This window comes from Lucilia sericata, unplaced genomic scaffold (genome assembly GCF_015586225.1).
Source record: "Lucilia sericata isolate MDLA Ls3-8-SP2 unplaced genomic scaffold, ASM1558622v1 Contig001710F_arrow, whole genome shotgun sequence".
Taxonomy (NCBI): domain Eukaryota; kingdom Metazoa; phylum Arthropoda; class Insecta; order Diptera; family Calliphoridae; genus Lucilia; species Lucilia sericata.
The window spans coordinates 26,136-51,161 of record NW_023995617.1 but is presented as its reverse complement, the minus strand read 5'-3'; the positions used below and the strand labels follow the sequence as shown (position 1 = coordinate 51,161).

The following is a 25,026-nucleotide window of genomic DNA, read 5'->3' as shown; positions in this document are numbered from 1 at the left end:
CTAATGACAACATAATCTTATCGATAATATTATCGTTGATTTGCTGAAAAAAATATTGAATAAATTGAAAATTATTCAGAAGTTGCAAAGTACAAACAAACAAGTTGGCAACACATTACAAGTAAACAATTACTTTATTAGTAATTTGTGGTTTTCTCTATGTTCATCAACCAATAAAGGTGATAATAAATATTTAAAATATATATAATAATGGGGCCCAATTTTGGCAAGAAAAACAAGAACTAAAACTGAACTAGAACAAAAACAAAAAGAAAACTAGAACAGAACTAAAACAGAACTGGAACAGAAATATAACAGAACTAGAACAGAACTGGAACAAAACTAGAACAGAACTAGAACAGAACTAGAACAGAACTAGAACAGAACTAGAACAGAACTAGAACAGAACTAGAACAGAACTAGAACAGAACTAGAACAGAGACACTAGAACAGAACTAGAACAGAACTAGAACAGAACTAGAAACCGAACTAAGAACAGAACTAGAACAGAACTAGAACAGAACTAGAACAGAACTAGAACAGAAACTAGAACAGAACTAGAACTAGAAACATAAAAGAACTAGAACATAACTAGAACAGAACTAAACAGAACTAGAACAGAACTAAACAGAACTAGAACAGAACTAGAACAGAACTAGAACAGAACTAGAACAGAACTAGAACAGAACTAGAACAGAACTAGAACAGAACTAGAACAGAACTAGAACAGAACTAGAACAGAACTAGAACAGAACTAGAACAGAACTAGAACAGAACTTGAACAGAACTAGAACAGAACTAGAACAGAACTAAAACGAACTAGAACAGGGCTAGAACAGAACTAGAACTAGAACAGAACTAGAACAGAACTAGAACAGAACTAGAACAGAACTAGAACAGAACTAGAACAGAACTAGAACAGAACTAGAACAGAACTAGAACAGAACTAGAACAGAACTAGAACAGAACTAGAACAGAACTAGAACAGAACTAGAACTAGAACTAGAACAGAACTAGAACAGAACTAGAACAGAACTAGAACAGAACTAGAACAGAACTAGAACAGAACCAGAACCAGAACAGAACTAGAACAGAACTAGAACAGAACTAGAACTAGAACAGAACTAGAACAGAATAGAACTAGAACAGAACTAGAACAGAACTAGAACGGAACTAGAACAAACTAGAACAGAACTAGAACAGAACTAGAACAGAACTAGAACAGAACTAGAACACAACTAGAACACAACTAGAACAACTAGAACAGAACTAGAACAGAACTAGAACAGAACTAGAACAGAACTAGAACAGAACTAGAACAGAACTAGAACAGAACTAGAACAGAACTAGAACAGAACTAGAACAGAACTAGAACAGAACTAGAACAGAACTAGAACAGAACTAGACAAAACAGAACTAGAACAGAACTAGAACAGAACTAAAACAGAACTAGAACAGAACTAGAACAGAACTAGAACTAGAACAGAACTAGAACAGAACTAGAACAGAACTAGAACAGAACTAGAACTAGAACAGAACTAGAACTAGAACTAGAACAGAACTAGAACAGAACTAGAACATAACTAGAACAGAACTAAAACAGAACTAGAACAGAACTAGAACAGAACTAGAACAGAACTAAAACAGAACTAGAACAGAACTAGAACAGAACTAGAACAGAACTAGAACAGAACTAGAACAGAAACAGAACTAGAACAGAACTAGAACAGAACTAAACAGAACTAGAACAGAACTAGAACAGAACTAGAACTAGAACAGAACTAGAACAGAACTAGAACAGAACTAGAACAGAACTAGAACAGAATTAGAACTAGAACTAGAACAACTAGAACAGAACTAGAACTAGAACAGAACTAGAACAGAACTAGAACATAACTAGAACAGAACTAAAACAGAACTAGAACAGAACTAGAACTAGAACAGAACTAGAACAGAACTAGAACATAACTAGAACAAACTAAAACAGAACTAGAACAGAACTAAAACAGAACTAGAACAGAACTAGAACAGAACTAGAACAGAACTAGAACAGAATTAGAACAGAACTAGAACAGAACTAGAACAGAACTAGAACAGAACTAGAACAGAACTAGAACAGAACTAGAACAGAACTAGAACAGAACTGAACAGAACTAGAACAGAACTAGAACAGAACTAAAACAGAACTAGAACAGGGCTAGAACAGAACTAGAACTAGAACAGAACTAGAACAGAACTAGAACAGAACTAGAACAGAACTAGAAAACAGAACTAGAACAGAACTAGAACAGAACTAGAACAGAACTAGAACAGAACTAGAACAGAACTAGAACAGAACTAGAACAGAACTAGAACAGAACTAGAACTAGAACAGAACTAGAACAGAACTAGAACAGAACTAGAACAGAACTAGAACAGAACTAGAACAGAACTAGAACAGAACTAGAACAGAACTAGAACAGAACCAGAACCAGAAAGAACTAGAACAGAACTAGAACAGAACTAGAACTAGAACAGAACTAGAACAGAATTAGAACTAGAACAGAACTAGAACAGAACTAGAACGAACGAAAGAACAGAACTAGAACAGAACTAGAACAGAACTAGAACAGAACTAGAACAGAAACTAGAACACAACTAGAACACAACTAGAACACAACTAGAACACAACTAGAACAGAACTAGAACAGAACTAGAACAGAACTAGAACAGAACTAGAACAGAAGAACAGAACTAGAACAGAACTAGAACAGAACTAGAACAGAACTAGAACAGAACTAGAACAGAACTAGAACAGAACTAGAACAGAACTAAAACAGAACTAAAAACACAGAACTAGAACAGAACTAGAACTAGAACAGAACTAGAACAGAACTAGAACAGAACTAGAACAGAACTAGAACAGAATTAGAACTAGAACTAGAACAGAACTAGAACAGAACTAGAACAGAACTAGAACAGAACTAGAACAGAACTAGAACAGAACTAGAACAGAACTAGAACAGAACTGGAACAGAACTAGAACAGAACTAGAACAGAACTAAACAGAACTAGAACAGAAAAAAAAACTAGAACAGAACTAGAACAGAACTAGAACAGAACTAGAACAGAACTAGAACAGAACTAGAACAGAACTAGAACAGAACTAGAACAGAACTAGAACAGAACTAAAACAGAACTAGAACAGAACTAGAACAGAACTAGAACATAACTAGAACAGAACTAGAACAGAACTAGAACAGAACTAGAACAGAACTAGAACAGAACTAGAACAGAACTAGAACAGAACTAGAACAGAACTAGAACAGAACTAGAACAGAACTAGAACAGAACTAGAACAGAACTAGAACAGAACTAGAACACAACTAGAACAACACTAGAACAGAACTAGAACAGAACTAGAACAGAACTAGAACAGAACTAGAACTAGAACAGAACTAGAACAGAACTAGAACATAACTAGAACAGAACTAGAACAGAACTAGAACAGAACTAGAACAGAACTAGAACAGAACTAGAACAGAACTAGAACAGAACTAGAACAGAACTAGAACAGAACTAGAACAGAACTAGAACAGAACTAGAACACAACTAGAACAGAACTAGAACAGAACTAGAACAGAACTAGAACAGAACTAGAACAGAACTAGAACAGAACTAGAACAGAACTAGAACATAACTAGAACAGAACTAGAACAGAACTAGAACAGAACAGAACTAGAACAACTAGAACAGAACTAGAACAGAACTAGAACAGAACTAGAACAGAACTAGAACAGAACTAGAACAGAACTAGAACAGAACTAGAACAGAACTAGAACAGAACTAGAACAGAACTAGAACAGAACTAGAACAGAACTAGAACAGAACTAGAACAGAACTAGAACAGAACTAGAACAGAACTAGAACAGAACTAGAACAGAACTAGAACAGAACTAGAACAGAACTAGAACAGAACTGGAACGGAACTAGAACAGACACTTTGTGTGTACCAAAGTGTTCAATGTTTACGAAATCGGTTAAAGATTACGGAATGATGACTTGAAGTAAAATGTTTATATATATTTTTTTAAACTTGATAAACTTTTTTATATATATTTACATTCACTATATCGCTTAACTATTTCTTACAACTACATCTTAATACTAGGCTTAACTTATAAATTTAAGGTGTTTTAAAACTTGTTTACACCTCTCCAGTAATGGTCTTCGAAAACGATCCACACTTTCATCCATTACGAGAATATGATCATTGTTTTCCTTTTTATCATCTGTGGAATGCGTTTTACGATAGTGCTGTAGTTGAGCGTAAACGGGAGGTATATCTAAAGGTTTACAATCCGTATTCAAATATGAAAATGGATAATGATTGTGTAGTGTCACAATCTGTCGAGTATTGTGTAAACATTTTACATTATACCGTTGTGGCGAATAATCTTTAAAACGATATACATGATTTAACATATACATAGGAGGGATTAGCGCGCACCGGTACCTCTTTACTGGGAAAATATGCATTAGCAACACATAAACTGGGAAGACCTAAGGGACATTTTTTTCCTCTTTATAGGACTGGAGATTTGCCAACAATTGCTGCCATGATTTCAAGCTATCCTTAGGCATTATATATTTCATCATATCTAGTAAAGCTATGTATTTATATTTGTACATATTACGGTAGAAACAACTATTGTATGGTATCAATTCATTCAGTCTTTTATTCAAAGGATAACTCTTTATGAGCCAGTGTTCTATTTCTGGTTGTTGCACCACTCCTCCTACCAAAGTAATATCTTGGACTTCCACAAAACCTTTTTCTTGATAATAATTCAAAACTTTGGTAATATTAGCATGGACTTGCAAATTATGCATATATACTTTATTTACTCCAATATAATCAACATTTCCAACCATTCCACTAGGCGGCCACTTACGTCTTCATAGAGGAAATCCAATCCTTTTACACATACCGCGAAGTCATGTTTTTCTTCAGGTTGAGAGGGTTTTTCATAGATAACTCGTAAACTATTACTAGCTGTATCACATTGACGCCCCACCAGATTCACTGCTTTGGGCGTGGTATCACCTGTTAAGTTAGCATTTTTTGGCACTTCACAAGTCATTAGATAGGGGTAAATACATTAGGCTTCACACCCCAATTGGGGTCCCAAATTATTTTATACTCCGTAATTGTGGATATAACTGGTCGGTTATCATCTTGAAACCATAACTGACAATAAATTATGGGAAATTCATTTTGTTGATGATTAGTCATAGCCAGTATGCGCACCGCAGGTCCTGCCTCAGGGCGTTCGTCATAATAGGCACCATATAGTTGAAAAATACTTCCACCTATGTGAAACGTTTGCCAGTATGTGTTATAGATTTAACATTTGCAGTGGCGGATATTGGGCACAATTTCTAAATTTTTCCAAAGTTTATTGTGAGGGCTATAATAGAATTCAATAGGAAGATTGGGCAATTTCTTCTGAATCTCGGGCACTAATTCTGTAATGGAAGGTTCTGAAAAGAAGAAGTTCGGTTAATGCACATAGACTAGACGTAAACTAGATATAGACTAGACATAGACTAGACATAGACTAGACATAGACTAGACATAGACTAGACATAGACTAGACATAGACTAGACATAGACTAGACATAGACATAGACTATAGACTAGACATAGTAGACATAGACTAGACATGACTAGACATAGACTAGACATAGACTAGACATAGACTAGACATAGACTAGACATAGACTAGACATAGACTAGACATAGACTAGACATAGACTAGACATAGACTAGACATAGACTAGACATAGACTAGACATAGACTAGACATAGACTAGACATAGACTAGACATAGACTAGACAGACTGAGACTAGACATAGACTAGACATAGACTAGACATAGACTAGACATAGACTAGACATAGACTAGACATAGACTAGACATAGACTAGACATAGACTAGACATAGACTAGACATAGACTAGACATAGACTAGACATAGACTAGACATAGACTAGACATAGACTAGACATAGACTAGACATAGACTAGACATAGACTAGACATAGACTAGACATAGACTAGACATAGACTAGACATAGACTAGACATAGACTAGACATAGACTAGACATAGACTAGACATAGACTAGACATAGACTAGACATAGACTAGACATAGACTAGACATAGACTAGACATAGACTAGACATAGACTAGACATAGACTAGACATAGACTAGACATAGACTAGACATAGACTAGACATAGACTAGACATAGACTAGACATAGACTAGACATAGACTAGACATAGACTAGACATAGACTAGACATAGACTAGACATAGACTAGACATAGACTAGACATAGACTAGACATAGACTAGACATACTAGACATAGACTAGACATAGACTAGACATAGACTAGACATAGACTAGACATAGACTAGACATAGACTAGACATAGACTAGACATAGACTAGACATAGACTAGACATAGACTAGACATAGACTAGACATAGACTAGACATAGACTAGACATAGACTAGACATAGACTAGACATAGACTAGACATAGACTAGACATAGACTAGACATAGACTAGACATAGACTAGACATAGACTAGACATAGACTAGACATAGACTAGACATAGACTAGACATAGACTAGACATAGACTAGACATAGACTAGACATAGACTAGACATAGACTAGACATAGACTAGACATAGACTAGACATAGACTAGACATAGACTATACATAGACTAGACATAGACTAGACATAGACTAGACATAGACTAGACATAGACTAGACATAGACTAACATAGACTAGACATAGACTAGACATAGACTAGACATAGACTAGACATAGACTAGACATAGACTAGACATAGACTAGACATAGACTAGACATAGACTAGACATAGACTAGACATAGACTAGACATAGACTAGACATAGACTAGACATAGACTAGACATAGACTAGACATAGACTAGACATAGACTAGACATAGACTAGACATAGACTAGACATAGACTAGACATAGACTAGACATAGACTAGACTAGACATAGACTAGACATAGACTAGACATAGACTAGACATAGACTAGACTAGACTAGACATAGACTAGACATAGACTAGACATAGACTAGACATAGACTATAGACATAGACTAGACATAGACATAGACTAGACTAGACACGGACTGAATTAGAAAATTCATATAAACATAAGTATATCGTAACAAATCGAAAATTTTTTATTAACTAATTATATTGTACAAAAAGTACATGTGTAATAATTTTCAATCTACGATATTGTCAGCAATTTCACAGAATTTTCATAGTATGCCTCGTATATTCTTCTACCCTAACATTATGAATTACCAGCTGAGATAAGCATAGTTAATATGAATGACTAATACGGCAGGTAAACTTCTTTAGATTTTGAAAATAGTTGAGTTTAAGACACCTACATAGAATTTAAACTTTCAGCCAAAGTATTAGAGCTTAAATGATTTTAAAACTAACCTGTAGTATTCAAGTCCAGTTTTATTTCCTTAGAATCTTTTACCATGGGCCCAACACTTTTAGGTTTGTTATGGGACTCTAATGTGTGTAATTTCTGTTGCTGCTGCAGTTGAAGCTTCCTCTCCACATGTATATAGTGATAGCTTTGACCACTATTGAATATGTTCATGAGTAATATAACAAAAAGCCAGAGAAAAGCAATTACCGTTATAAGTTTTAAGATTTGCGACATGCGGGCCATATGTAAAGAGACGATATCTTGTGATTTAGAGAAACACATTTGAAACTGATTTATTAATGGATTACTCACCTTTATTTTTACCAAATGTAATAAAAATTAACAGAAAATGTATGCGTTTTATTTAATTAATTTAAAACATATTTTTTTATTTATACGCCCGTCAATGTTTTATTTTGTATTTCAGTTTCTTTGTCAATCCGCCTGCATTAACTTACTAAACTAAGGTAAATAAAAGAAAATAATTTCGTTTTTGTTTTTAATTTGGCCCTTATCTTACCCCCACAATTGTATGATAAATTATATGACACCCGATAATGATTTTGTTATGATTTACTATATTTCGTTTAAGAGAGTAAGAGAAAGAGTATTAGAAATATTTAAGAGCATAAATACTTAATTGTGCAGATAAGAATATAAGAAATATTAAAGAGACTAGATTAGTACTCTATAGTCGAGTGTAGAGACTGTTCCCTAGTCAAAATTTTATAAATATTATATAGTCGAAACTATAGTCGAGTCTATAGGACTATTCTATAGTAGAGGACTATAGACTATAGTTGAGACTATAGACTATTCTATAGTAGAGACTATAGACCATTCTATAGTCGAGTCTATATACTATTCTACAGTCGAGAATATAGACTACTCTATATATAGTCGAGAATATAGACTATTCTATAGGCTATAGTCGATAATATAAACTATTCTATAGTCCCGACTTTATCTTATTCTTTAGTCAAGACTATTGACTTCTACAGTCGGGAATATATACTATTCTGTAGTCGAAACTATCGATTACTGAGTCGAGACTATAGGCAATTATATAGTCGAGGCCACACACTATTCTTTGGTCGAGACTATAGACTATTTCAATAGCCGAGGACTATAGACTATACTATTGACGAGACTATAGACTATTCTATTGACGAGACTATAGACTATTCTATTGACGAGACTATTGGACTATTCTATATTCGAGACTATAGACTCTTCTTAAGTGGAGACTATGGACTACTTTATAGTCGAGAATAAAGACTTTTCTGTAATCGAGACTATTCTATAGACGAGACTATTCTATAATCGAGACTATAGACTATTCTATAGTCAATACTAAAGACTTTTCTATAATCAAGACTAACAATTATTTTATAGTGAAGACTATAGACTGTTCTATAGACTATTTTATAGTCGAGACTATAGACTCTTCTTTAGTGGAGACTATAGACTACTTATAGTCGAGAATAAAGTCTTTTCTGTAATCGAGACTATTGAATATTCTATAGTCAATATCATAGACTATTTTATAGGCGAGACTATAGACTGTTCTATAATCGAGACTATAGACTATTCTATAGGCGATACTATAGAATATTCTATGGGCGATACTATAGACTATTCTACAGTTAAGACTTTAGACTATTCTATAGTCGAAACAATAGATTAAGATATAGTCTAGATTATAGACTATTTTATATTCAAAACTGTTGACTATTCTATAGTCGATACTAAACTGTTCTATAGTAAGGATATAGACTGTTCTATACTTAAGATTACAGACTATTCTAAAGTGCAGAATTGACTATTCTATAGGCGAGACTATAGACTATTTTATAGTCGAAAACGAATACTACTCTATAGTCTAGACTATAGACTACTCTATAGTTTAGACTAAAGACTTTTCTATAGTAGAGACTATAGAATATTCTACAGTTGATACTAAAGACTATTCTAGAGTCAAGAATATAAACTACTCTATAGTCAAGATTATAGACTTTTCTATAGTCGAGACTATAAAATAATCTATTGTCAAGACTAAAGACTATTCTATAGTCAAGACTATAAACTGTTCTGTAGATGATACTATAGACTATTCTATAGTCAAGACCATAGACTATTCTATAGGTGAGACTATAGATTAATCTATTGTCGAAACTATAGACTTTTTTGATAGTCGAAACCGTAGACTATTCTATAATCGAGACTATAGACTATTCCATAATCGAGACTATAGACTCATCTATGGTAGAGATTGTAGACTTTTATATAGTCGAGACTACACACTATTCTAAAGTCGTGACTTTTGCCATTTTGTAGTTGAGACTAAAGACTAGTCTATAGTCTAGACTGTAGACTATTCATTAGTAGAGAGTATAGACTATTGTATAGTTGAGACTATAGAAATTTCTATTGTCGGGACTGTTGAATAGCCTATTATCTCGACTATAACATTATTGGTTTGGAAGTTTAATATTTTAAACTTTCTTCGAATATATTAGATACCACAAATTTTTTAATTACTTTTTAACATTATACAGTAGTTTTTATTGTTATCAAAAGGAGGATAACAAATATGTTTTTCCAAGTTAGTATTAAGTAGCTGCATGTTTTAATGATAATCGAAAATAATGTCATGATTTATTCCAGCTTCCATCTATCCAAAATAAATTTTAAATTTCAAAAATTCCAACAGCTGTGTAACTTTTAAGCCCCAAGTATTTTTTAAAAGCCTTTTTAACATTATGTTGCCGCTTAAAGTAATCTATACACTTGACTTTATCATTATTTATTCGTACTTCTCTGTACAATAAATCCTCGAAGTTGTAGCCCACTTTTCCCACACATTCACTCTGTATTGGCGTAAATAAAAAATCCTGTGTAAACTTCATTAAATGCAACACTTCAGCAAAACTTCAAGCCGCATTAAAATACATTGAGAAGCTATGTAAAAAATTCTGTGCTGAGTAGAGAAGCATAATGTTTTGAATTTTCACCGCAAAACAACAACGGTGAAGAACATCGACTGGTTTACAATAGGAACCACAAACTACAAGCGGCAATGAGTCACTAGCATCCTTTTCAAATGACTTAATATCATAAAGTAACAGCTCATATGCTTATATGAAGCGTACAAATCGCTTGGTTTAATCTCTGTCGATCCTCTCAATATATCCATATATCTTATGTGATGTTGTATTATCATAACACGTATGTTGTCGGCCGTCGTAATTGTATTTAAGCTATAACATACAAATACCCAGATATACCAACTCATTTATAAAGTTAAGGCTGTGGGTGAAGGGTGGATATGACTGTTACAATAACATCGAAGGGGAGAAAATATGCAAAATCAACACTTAGAAATGCAAATTATTCAAACACAAACAAACGAACGAAATCTTTTTTTAAATGCACTCAGCCCAACTGATCTGGCTACAGCTTCAATATTGGTATTAAAAACCAACACTAGTTTCTTCTTACAATTGTCAAATGACGAATACTGTTCTGTTAGTGTTAGTGTCATTTGTTAACTTCAAAACTGCAGGGTTTCTTTCATTCGTTAAAATATCTATACGCTCTTACTAACTCATATTTAGTCTTGTATTTACCAGGCTCATATATATATGTGTATATACATATATACATACTTACGTACAGGAATAAGTGTCGATAAATCATATTGTTTACCATAAGCTTTAAATAAATTTGTGCACTCATATCCTTGCACTTGTTACAAGGAAAGAATAAATGAATAAAATTTTAAGCGTTATATTGGTAAAAGCGATATACTGGTTAAAAGTGAAAGGAAAGAGTAATAAAGTTTATACAATAATATCGACTTATCCGATTTCCAGCAGCATAGGGCCTGAGTTGTCTGCCAGGTGAGCGAAATCAGGGAAAGGCAAGGGGGAAACGCCAAGGGACGACAGCGAGCAGGGGGGGGCGACAGGAGAACAAGGAAGGGGGGAGGAGGGAACAACGACGGAGCGAACAACGAACGAACGAACGAACAAACGAACGAACGAACGAAACGAACGAAACGAACGAACGAAGAACGAACGAACGAACGAACGAACGAACGAACGAACAACGAACGAACGAACGAACGAACGAAACGAACGAACGAACGAACGAACGAACGAACGAAGAACGAACGAACGAACGAACGAACGAACGAACGAACGAACGACAACGAAAGAACGAACGAACGAACGAACGAAAAACGAACGAACGAACGAACGAACGAACGAACGAACGAAACGAAAACGAACGAACGAACGAACGAACGAACGAACGAACGAACGAACGAACGAACGAAGAACGAACGAACGAACGAACGAACGAACAACGAACGAACGAACGAAGAACGAACGAACGAACGAACGAACGAACGAACGAACGAACGAACGAACGAACGAACGAACGAACGAACGAACGAACGAACGAACGAACGAACGAACGAAACGAACGAACGAACGAACGAACGAACGAACGAACGAACGAACGAACGAACGAACGAACGAACGAACGAACGAACGAACGAACGAACGAACGAACGAACGAACGAACGACGAACGAACGAACAAACGAACGAAACGAACGAACGAACGAACGAACGAAACGAACGAACGAAAAACGAACGAACGAACGAACGAACGAACGAACGAAAAACGAACAAACGAACGAACGAAAAGAACAAAACGAACGAACGAACGAACGAACGAACGAACGAACGAACGAACGAACGAACGAAACGAACGAAACGAACGAACGAACGAACGAACGAACGAACGAACGAAGAAAGAACGAACGAACGAACGAACGAACGAACGAACGAAGAACGAACGAACGAACGAACGAACGAACGAACGACAACGAACGAAAGAACGAACGAACGAACGAAACGAACGAACGAACGAACGAACGAACGAACGAACGAACGAACGAACGAACACGAACGAACGAACGAACGAACGAACGAACGAAACGAACGACGAACGAACGAACGAACGAACGAACGAACGAACGAACGAACGAACGAACGGAACGACCGAACGAACGAACGAACGAACGAACGAACGAACGAACGAACGAACGAAGAACGAACGAACGAACGAACGAACGAACGAAGAACGAACGAACGAACGAACGAACGAACGAACGAACGAACGAACGAACTAACGAACGAACGAACGAAACGAACGAACGAACGAACGAACGAAACGAACGAACGAAACGAACGAACGAACGAACTAAGAAACGAAACGAACGAAAAAACGAAAACGAACGAACGAACGAACGAACGAAACGAACGAACGAACGAAACTAAACGAACGAACGAAGAACGAACAAAAGAACGAACGAACGAACGAACGAAGAACGAACGAACGAACTAAACGAACGAACCACGAACGAACGAAACGAACGAACGAACGAACGAACGAACGAAAACGAACGAACGAACGAAAAACGAACAAACGAACGAACGAACGAAACGAACGAACGAACGAACGAAGAACGAACTAGCGAACGAACGAAAACGAACGAACGAACGAACGAACGAACGAAAACGAACGAACGAACGAACGAACGAACTAACGAACTAACTAACGAACGAACGAACGAAAAACTAACTAACTAACTAACTAACCTAACTAATAACTAACTAACTAACTAACTAACTAAAACTAACTAACTAACTAACTAACTAATAACTAACTAACAACTAACTAACTAACTAACTAACTACTAACTAACTACCTTAACTAACTAACTAACTACCAACTAACTAACAAACTAACTAACTAACTAACGAACTAACTAACTAACAACTAACTACCTAACACCTTCATCTGGGTACCGAACATTCCATTCCGTTTTTTTTCTAGTGACGATATTATTATTCGACTTTTTAGGGGTTTACGCATTAACGGAATCACAAGTTGTCCCAACATTGCTTTTTAAATTGTTTCATGATGTGGAGCGTACTTTTGAGATCAAAGTTACAGTACCTAGATATTTCCAAAAAAAAAAACATATTTTTTTTTAGAATTTGCTAAAGAGTCCTTGCGATATCCTCTCGAAAGGTCTTTTTACTCAAAAATGCTCAATAGCGTCAAAAATTAAACTCCTATCCATATAAAAGTCGAGCGGTTTAGTATTGTGTGTGAAAGGTGTTAAAGCTTATACTTTTTAGAGTAGTTTCAAGACATTATTGTTTTAATAAATTTGGTTGAACATATTGCGGTGCCTCAAATTAGCTGGAATCTCAGAATATCATCGATATTATGACAACAACAATCCTGGTTATTCGCAACAATCAGCTAGTTCATCTTAGCACCTCTTACTCATCACACTTGCGAGAAAGCCTATCTACCACAGGCACCCCGTCACCTAAATAGTCACCATCATTAATGCGTGAAACAAATAACGGTTTTTAGTCGTTATTTCATCTAATCTTTTATTCATGATATAAGTAATTTTTTAATTTGTTTATTATATTTAAAACAAAATCACAGTTTTTTTAATTACTTTAAGTAAAAAATATCACCTTATCTAACTTAAATTAGTAATCAGCTTTCCTCTGTAAATAGAAAGTAAAGATATCATTTAACTGTAAATATATTATTCACATGAAGACCTCAATAAACCCACCTCTTCGAAAAAGTCCAAATCTTCAAAGACCCTCAAAGAACGTTCTATCACCTCATCTTTTAAAACGCCACAAACTAGTATCAACTATCGGGTCATCTAATGTGTCTTTTAAAGGAGGTTTCTCTATAATGCTGCAGCTGAGCATCGGTAGTATTAAACGAATAACTTGGACACACATCCCATTTGATGTGCATGGGAAAATGATTATGGGTGGCTATAACACGATCGGTATTATGAAAACATTTGGTGGCCCATTCGGGGCGTATATGTTCCCTAACACGATGGACATGTTGCATCATATAAAAGTATTCCGGTACTTCGGGACTATACCGAGGCTTTTCCGCATAGCGAGGAAAATATATGCAACGAAAACAAAAGGCAGCAAACAGATTGCAATTTTGATTTTTTATCGTCTCACCGAACTTAATCAAATCATGCCAATTTTTATAGTTGCCCAAAGGCATGGGTATTTCATCTACATACAGAATAGCTACATATTCATAGCGATACATATGACGATAGAAACAATCATTGTAGGGTATCACTTCATGTAGAACATACGAAAAACCATTCTTATCGATTTGCATGTGTCTAAAACCGGGTAAGTTGCTTACTTTGTAGACATACTAAAGGGACGATATTCCAGATAACCCGAGTCCACATAATACTGCAAAACTTTAGTAGTATTGGGATGTACTTGTAGCTTATACATTACAATCTTATCGGCACCCAACGAACGTAAAGTTTCTATATATTCCACTAAACGATGGGACATATCCACATAGGGGTAATCCAAACCCTTAACACATACGACAAATTTCTTTTTACTTTCCTTCTCTTTAAGGGGTCGATAGCTAACCAATACATTATTAGTAGCCTTGTTACAGGGTGCAGATACCAGTGATACTGATCGAGGTGTCCAAGTACGATGCTCTTCGGGTACTGAACAAGACCAAAAATGAGCATAATGATGATCCAAACTATGACCCCAATCATAATACCAAATACGACGTATATCTGTTATTTTCGATATAAAAGGTTGCGGATGCTGATCATACCACACCTGACAATAGGTATCGGGATAGTCCTCCTCTTTCTCGGCTATAAAATTCATCATTGTCAAAACTCTCACCATGGGTTCTTCATATGTTACCGAGGGTCTACGATCAAAATAGGCACCAAATATATAATAACTGATATTTTTATTGATTAGTTCTTGCCAATAGTCATTGTGTATTTTTATGTCCAGGAATGAGGGATACCAGGCGCAGGTTGAATTATAATTACGATTTTTATAGTGAATATTGTTAAGGTCGGCCACCGGTAAATAGGGCATTTCCTTTGGTAATGTGCTGGTAAATGTAGGTTTCATCGTGAACTGAAAATTGAGAAAATGTTACTTTGAATGTTCAAGTCTAATAAGTAGTCTAGTCAATAGCTCGTAATATAGTCTAGTTTATAGTCCTTAATATAGTCTATAGACCCGACTATCTAGTCTATAAAACCGACTATTATATAGTCCCGACATCTTTCCTCCATAGTCATGTTTCCTTGATGAAATGTTCCATTTGCCTCCCCTGTGGATCTGCTCCCGGTCTATAGTCGAGTCTATAGTCTAGTCGAGTCTATAGTCTAGTCTATAGTCAAGTCTATAGTCTAGTCTATAGTTTAGTCTATAGTCTAGTATATAGTCTAGTCTATAATCTAGTCTAGGGTATACTCTATTGTCTAGTCTATAGTCTAGTCTATAGTCTAGTCTATAGTCTAGTCTATAGTCTAGTCTATAGTCTAGTCTATAGTCTAGTCTATAGTCTAGTCTATAGTCTAGTCTATAGTCTAGTCTATAGTCTAGTCTATAGTCTAGTCTATAGTCTAGTCTATAGTCTAGTCTATAGTCTAGTCTATAGTCTAGTCTATAGTCTAGTCTATAGTCTTGTCTATAGTCTGGTCTATAGTCTAGTCTATAGTCTAGTCTATAGTCTAGTCTATAGTCTAATCTATAGTCTAATCTATAGTCTAGTCTATAGTCTAGTCTATAGTCTAGTCTATAGTCTAGTCTATAGTCTAGTCTATTGTCTAGTATATAGTCTAGTCTATAGTCTAGTGAATAGTCTAGTCTATAGTCTAGTCTATAGTCTAGTCTATAGTCTAGTCTATAGTCTAGTCTATAGTCTAGTCTATAGTCTAGTCTATAGTCTAGTCTATAGTCTAGTCTATAGTCTAGTCTATAGTCTAGTCTATAGTCTAGTTCTATAGTCTAGTCTATAGTCTAGTCTATAGTCTAGTCTATAGGTCTAGTCTATAGTCTAGTCTATAGTCTAGTCTATTACTCTAGTCTATAGTCTAGTCTATAGTCTAGCCTATAGTCTAGTCTATAGTCTAGTCTATAGTCTAGTCTATAGTCTAGTCTATAGTCTAGTCTATAGTCTTGTCTATAGTCTAGTCTATAGTCTAATCTATAGTCTTGTCTATAGTCTAGTCTATAGTCTAGTCTATAGTCTAGTCTATAGTCTAGTCTATAGTCTAGTCTATAGTCTAGTCTATAGTCTAGTCTATAGTCTAGTCTATAGCCTAGTCTATAGTCTAGTCTATAGTCGAGTCTATAGTCTAGTCTATAGTCTAGTCTATAGTCTAGTCTATCGTCTGGTCTATAGTCTAGTCTATAGTCTGGTCTATAGTCTAGTCTATAGTCTAGTCTATAGTCTAGTCTATAGTCTAGTCTATAGTCTAGTCTAGTAGTCTATAGTCTAGTCTATAGTCTAGTCTATAGTCTAGTCTATAGTCTAGTCTATAGTCTAGTCTATAGTCTAGTCTATAGTCTAGTCTATGGTCTAGTCTATAGTCTAGTCTATATTCTAGTCTATAGTCTATTATATTGTCTATTCTATAGTCTAGTCTATAGTCTAGTCTATAGTCTAGTCTATAGTCTAGTCTATAGTCTAGTCTATAGTCTAGTCTATAGTCTAGTCTATAGTCTAGTCTATAGTCTAGTCTATAGTCTAGTCTATAGTCTAGTCTATAGTCTAGTCTATAGTCTAGTCTATAGTCTAGTCTATAGTCTAGTCATAGTCTAGTCTATAGTTAGTCTATAGTCTAGTCTATAGTCTAGTCTATAGTCTAGTCCATAGTCTAGTCTATAGTCTAGTCTATAGTCTAGTCTATAGTATAGTCTATAGTCTAGTCATAGTCTAGTCTATAGTCTAGTCTATAGTCTAGTCTATAGTCTAGTCTATAGTCTAGTCTATAGTAGTATATAGTTAGTCTATAGTCTAGTCTTTAGTCTAGTCTATAGTCTAGTCTATAGTCTAGTCTATAGTCTAGTCTATAGTCTAGTCTATAGTCTAGTTCTATAGTCTAGTCTATAGTCTAGTCTATAGTCTAGTCTATAGGTCTAGTCTATAGTCTAGTCTATAGTCTAGTCTAGTCTATAGTCTAGTCTAGTCTATAGTCTAGTCTATAGTCTAGTCTATAGTCTAGTCTATAGTCTAGTCTATAGTCGAGTCTATAGTCTAGTCTATAGTATGGTCTATAGTATGGTCTATAGTCTAGTCTAGTCTATCTAGTCTAAGTCTAGTCTATATTCATAGTCATAGTCTAGTATATAGTCTAGTCTATAGTCTAGTCTATAGTCTAGTCTATAGTCAGTCTATAGTCTAGTCTCTAGTCTATAGTCTAGTCTATAGTCTAGTCTATAGTAGTCTAGTAGTCTATAGTCTAGTCTATAGTCTAGTCTATAGTTCTAGTCTATAGTCTAGTCTATAGTATAGTCTATAGTTAGTCTATAGTCTATAGTCTAGTATATAGTCTAGTATATAGTCGAGTCTATAGTCTAGTCTATAGTTTAGTTTACAGTCTAGTCTATAGTCTAGTATATAGTCGAGTCTATAGTTTAGTCTATAGTCTAGCCTATAGACTAGTCTACAGTTTAGTCTATAGTCTAGTATATAGTCGAGTCTATAGTCTATTCTATAGTCAAATCTATAGTCTAGTCTATAGTCTAGTCAATAGTCGAGTCTATGGTCTAGTCTATAGTCTAGTCTATAGTCGAGTCTATATTCTAGTCTGTAGTCTAGTTTGTAGTCTAGTATATAGTCTAGTCTATAGTCTAGTCTAGTCTACAGTCTAGTTTACAATCTTGTATATAGTCTAGTATATAGTCTAGTCTATAGTTTAGTCTATAGTCTAGTATATAGTCTAGTCTATAGTCGAATATATAGTCTAGTCTATAGTCTAGTATATAGTTTAGTCTATAGTCTAGTATATAATCTAGTCTATAGTCTAGTATATAATATAGTCTATAGTCTATTCTATAGTCTATAGTCTAGTCTATAGATTAGTCTTAGTCTAGTATATATTCAGGTCTGCAGTCGAGTCTATAGTCTAGTCTGCGGTCGAGTCTATAGTCTTGTCTATGGTCTAGTCGATAGTCTAGTCTATAGTCTAGTCTATAGTCTAGTCTATAGTCTTGTCTATGGTCTAGTCGATAGTCTAGTCTATAGTCTAGTCTATAGTCTAGTCTATAGTCTAGTCTATAGTCTAGTCTATAGTCTAGTCTATAGTCTAGTCTATAGTCTAGTCTATAGTCTAGTCTATAGTCTAGTCTATAGTCTAGTCTATAGTCTAGTCTATAGTCTAGTCTATAGTAGAGTCTATTAGTCTAGTCTATAGTAGAGTCTATTGTCTAGTCTATAGTCTAGTCTATTGTCTAGTCTATAGTCTAGTCTATAGTCTAGTCTATAGTCTAGTCTATAGTCTAGTCTATAGTCTAGTCTATAGTCTAGTCTATAGTCTAGTCTATAGTCTAGTCTATAGTCTAGTCTATAGTCTAGTCTATAGTCTAGTCTATAGTCTAGTCTATAGTCTAGTCTATAGTCTAGTCTATAGTCTAGTCTATAGTCTAGTCTACTAGTCTAGTCTATAGTCTAGTCTATAGTCTAGTCTATAGTCTAGTCTATAGTCTAGTCTATAGTCTAGTCTATAGTCTAGTCTAGTCTAGTCTATAGTCTAGTCTATAGTCTAGTCTGTCTATAGTCTAGTCTATAGTCTAGTCTATAGTCTAGTCTATAGTCTAGTCTATAGTCTAGTCTATAGTCTAGTCTATAGTCTAGTCTATAGTCTAGTCTATAGTCTAGTCTATAGTCTAGTCTATAGTCTAGTCTATAGTCTAGTCTATAGTCTAGTCTAGTCTAGTCTAGTCTAGTCTACTCTAGTCTAGTCTATAGTCTAGTCTATAGTCTAGTCTATTGTCTAGTCTATAGTCTAGTCTATAGTCTACTGTATAGTCTAGTATATAATTTAGTATATATTTTTGAGTCTATAGTCTTGTCTATAGTTTAGTCAATAGTCTAGTATATAGTCTATAGTCTAGTCTATAGTCTACTCTATAGTCTAGTCTGTAGTCGAGTCTATAGTCTGGTCTATAGTTTAGTCTATAGCCTAGTATATAGTCTAGTCTATAATCTAGTCTATAGTATACTCTATTGTCTAGTCTATAGTCTAGTCTATAGTCCAGTGTATAGTCTAGTCTATAGTCTAGTCTACTGTAAAAAACCATTGTATTTGATTTTGCTCATATATGTCGTATTACCCTCTCTCGGATCTATTATAAACGTTCGCGATTCTTGATTAACACTTTTTTCTCGCAAAATCATACTGATCGTGGCACGATTTATTAATATTGTAACAGCTATTAAGTTTAGCACCAATAGTGTTATAACTATACGATAACTTAAGGGGCGTTTTTGCGACATTTTGTTCAATATTTCTCTGTTTATTATCTATTTTTGCAAATTTTTTAAATTATTCGTTCAAGATAACGTTCTCTTGCAACGATCACACACGTCTTGGCGTATAAACCGTAAAAATTTAACTGATTTTAGAAAAATTAATAAATTTAGTTTTGGACTTAAGATTAGAATTTTTAGTTGTAACCAAAGCGTGTTACAACAATTTGAAAACTAATATGTTAATTAATTTAATCTGAGCACTAAAAACAAAGAATTTTATTTAAAATGTAGGTGTTTGGAATTTATTAACTTAATTTTGAAACTTTTGAATTTTGAATGCGATCAATTTAATGCAATATTTTTGGGGGAAACCGTATTTACTGATAAACTATAAAGTTAGAGCATTAAAAGTGAACTATTTAAAATAAGTTTTGTTTAAAAAATTGTTAAATCCTAATGCTCGATCAATATTCAAACTACGACTATGATCAAAAAATTAGCTTTCTGACTGGTTCGGTTTTTCAATGAAGTGTGATCTTGTGTACGTGAAAATGGACTTATGCACTCATTAAATATGGCCCTTCGAACCCAATTTAAAACCAATCATAACATAACTATTCCGTATGTAATGCATAATCTCTACTCATTACTATTACAATTTATTTATTATTATAAATTAAGTAAAATTTTAAACCCCTTTCTTTTAGTGACCATTCCATTATAATTATAAAATATTTTGCTTTAGTGTTTTTTTATAATAGAAAACTTTTGTGTTTTAATTATTACATAAAAAACTTAAACAAACACATCATTATAAAATTAGGTCAATTAGTTATTTTGCATAATTATAAATTTATGTAAAATTTGTAACAAAACAAAAAACTACTAATTAATTCTGAATTCTTTATTTAAATATTTTTTTTTAGAAAAATCAATCACCTGCAAAAAATTTTAGTTTCTATGTAAAAGTTTTAAATTTTGTCATACTCCTCTAAAATATATTCCTCTCAACTGAATTCCCTTATTTTACAGAACAATTTTAGCATTAGGGGTTTAATGAAATATATGAAGTCAATATACATATAAACAAAAATTTTGTAAACCAGCATATTTTTAAATTTATGCTAAAATATACAAGATGATGAAAGTTAAGAATATTGTAAAAGTCTACTAGTAAAAGTTGCTTATTGTTTCAGCTATCATAATCTTAATTGAATCATCTGTTTTCTTTATTTGGTGATACCATTTTATTATGAATAACTTATTAATTATGTAAAAGTTAGTGATAGATTGATCGATTATTATTAAAGTATAATCTAAAGTATGAAACGATTCTAGTTCTTTGAATCTTGAACATGTTGAGTAACGTGAAAACTTTTTATAATGTAGTCATCATTTTTTGTGATATAATATACTACGTAGTCGGAAGATATTGTAATCTATGTCGTAGAGTTATGAGACCTTACAGTTTATAAAAACTGCAGGGATTAAAACACCCTGGAACAGAGCAGAACTAGAACAGAACTAGAACAGAACTAGAACAAAACTAGAACAGAACTAAAACAGAACTAGAACAGAACTAGAACAGAACTAGAACAGAACTAGAACAGAACTAGAACAGAACTAGAACAGAACTAGAACAGAACTAGAACAGAACTAGAACAGAACTAGAACAGAACTAGAACAGAACTAGAACAGAACTAGAACAGAACTAGAACAGAACTAGAACAGAACTAGAACAGAACTAGAACAGAACTAGAACAGAACTAGAACAGAACTAGAACAGAACTAGAACAGAACTAGAACAGAACTAGAACAGAACTAGAACAGAACTAGAACAGAACTAGAACAGAACTAGAACAGAACTAGAACAGAACTAGAACAGAACTAGAACAGAACTAGAACAGAACTAGAACAGAACTAGAACAGAACTAGAACAGAACTAGAACAGAAACTAGAACAGAACTAGAAACAGAACTAGAACAGAACTAGAACAGAACTAGAACAGAACTAGAACAGAACTAGAACAGAAACTAGAACAGAACTAGAACAGAACTAGAACAGAACTAGAACAGAACTAGAACAGAAACTAGAACAGAACTAGAACAGAACTAGAACAGAACTAGAACAGAACAGAACAGAACTAGAAACAGAACTAGAACAGAACTAGAACAGAACTAGAACAGAAGTAGAACAGAACTAGAATAGAACTAAAACAGAACTAAAACAGAACAAAAAGAGAAACTAGAACAGAACTAGAACAGAAGTAGAACAGAACTAGAACAGAACTAAACAGAACTAAAACAGAACAAAAAGAGAACTAGAACAGAACTAGAACAGAACTAGAACAGAACTAAAACAGAACTAGAACAGAACTAGAACAGAACTAGAACAGAACTAGAGCAGAACTAGAACAGAACTAGAGCAGAACTAGAACAGAACTAGAACAGAACCAGAACAGAACTAGAACAGAACTAGAACAGAACTAGAACAGAACTAGAACAGAACTAGAACAGAACTAGAACAGAACTAGAACAGAACTAGAACAGAACTAGAACAGAACTAGAACAGAACTAGAACAGAACTAGAACAGAACTAGAACAGAACTAGAACAGAACTAGAACAGAACTAGAACAGAACTAGAACAGAACTAGAAACAGAACTAGAACAGAACTAGAACAGAACTAGAAACAGAACTAGAACAGAACTAGAACAGAACTAGAACAGAACTAGAACAGAACTAGAACAGAACTAGAACAGAACTAGACAGAACTAGAACAGAACTAGAACAGAACTAGAACAGAACTAGAACTAGAACAGAACTAGAACAGAACTAGAACAGAACTAGAACAGAACTAGAACAGAACTAGAACAGAACTAGAACAGAACTAGAACAGAACTAGAACAGAACTAGAACAGAACTAGAACAGAACTAGAACAGAACTAGAACAGAACTAGAACAGAACTAGAACAGAACTAGAACAGAACTAGAACAGAACTAGAACAGAACTAGAACAGAACTAGAACAGAACTAGAACAGAACTAGAACAGAACTAGAACAGAACTAGAACAGAACTAGAACAGAAACTAGACACAGAACTAGAACAGAACTAGAACAGAACTAGAACAGAACTAGAACAGAACTAGAACAGAACTCGAACAGACTAGAACAGAACTAGAAAGAACTAGAACAAACTAGACAGAACTAGAACAGAACTAGAACAGAACTCTAGAACAGAACTAGAACAGAACTAGAACAGAACTAGAACAGAACTAGAACAAAACTAGAACAGAACTAGAACAGAACTAGAACAGAACTAGAACAGAACTAGAACAGAACTAGAACAAGAAACTAGTACAGAAACTAGAACAGAACTAGACCAGAACTCGTACAGAACTAGAACAGAACTAGAACAGAACTAGACAGTACTAGAAACAGAACTAGAACAGAACTAGAACAGAAACTAGAACAGAACTAGAACAGAACTAGAACAGAACTAGAACAGAACTAGAACAGAACAGAACTAGAGCAGTTATCTTGGAGTTATTGTTGGACTAAATGTTGAGGAAATCATTGAGAGAGATTGGGTAGTGTTGGAATATTGGTGTTGGTTGCAGGTGGTGATAATCTTTGTTTTATAAGTGATTGACTCTTTTTTGTAGTGGTATGTATCGTGGTTACTCTGTTCATACCTGTCTGACCAAGTCTCGTTTTTCAAGGGGAGTTCGTTCTTCGTGATCAGGCCATAGTTACGACTACGAGGTCTTATCATGTTGAGGAAGGCGTTGGAGCGGAGTTGATAGGCAATGCTGAGGTATAGATCAGGACTTATGAGATGAGAGAAGAACCAACAGCCATTCAGCTATAGAATAGCTGGAGTACTTTAGCAAAATGCTTGTTCGTGAAAGTTGTTGCCGACTTTCATGGGGGAAGCTTCAGTTACGATTCATAGGTGCTAAAAGTTCCGACAGGTATAGTAAAAGTATATTAAATGGCAGTTCTGAAAATTGATGGGAAATAAATCAAGTTATAATGTTTTGATTAAGTGTTTTTCTTACATTTTTCTTAGTTTAAAAAATGCCGGCCGTTACTGTTAGAAAATCTCTTTGAGAATTACCAATAGAGTGAATTTAAATGTACTCTAAGCCGTAGTTGACTAAATAGCTATAAATAGCTATACCTTAAGGGTTTAGACATCACATAAAGAAGCTGATGTCTATCTATAAGAGAGGTATAGTGGTTTTAAAAATAGACGACAATTTTCCAACCCAGCTTTAAATACGTTAAATTAAAGAAAACCGCCTTAAGATATGCTTTTATTTCGTTAAAATTTATATATAATTTTTAATGTTATGTTTAATTTTTAGTTATATTTATTTCTAAATTCATCTAACTCTACACATATCAAATTACTGAATTTTTATTTTATTGTAGTCAACATCGCGAAACTAAAATTCTAATAAATGTCAACCCAGAGCCTAACATTTTTTCATTATCATGAATACATACTATAAAATTTTTGTTTGTAAATTTCCATGTACTTCATACATGAATGCATGTATTAATAAACATTTGTGCTTGTTATACCCTACACAACTTTAAGTGGGGTGGGTATTTTGGGTTTGTGCTAAACTTTGTAACCACCCAAAATTTTAGTGTTACATTCCCCCAAAAGTATATCAATCGGTTTTGAGAAATTTTCTAAGAAGCTTAATCTTTACATATATTCCTTTAGCTGGTGTAGGGCATCAAAAGGCCGGCTATGTCCAATTATACTTTCTTACTTGTTATGTACGTTTTTCTAAAAGTATCTACTATATGTGTAATTGTGTATTTGAATGAATGAATATAAATAATACAATCGCGTTTCATAAACATACACAGTTTACACACGGATACAAAGAATACTTCTCAACAAAAGAAAGTGCTTTAAAGGAATGTATTCGTAAAAAAATTTAAATAAAAGTTGCAAATTTTTAAAAGTAAAAAGCGTCATTTCACCTTGACCAACTAACTACTGCATATTCTCCATAAAATTTTCAAATGAATCCATATCTTTATAGCACTGCCTCTAAACA

General features: G+C 34.2%; 2 pseudogenes; both read right to left on the bottom strand.

Moving 5' to 3' along the window:
* Positions 1–4,089: 4,089 nt before the first annotated feature.
* On the bottom strand, positions 4,090–7,805 carry LOC119612494 (annotated as a pseudogene).
* Positions 7,806–14,132: 6,327 nt separating this feature from the next.
* LOC119612492 lies at positions 14,133–15,593 on the bottom strand (annotated as a pseudogene).
* Between the last annotated feature and the right edge of the window lie 9,433 nt (positions 15,594–25,026).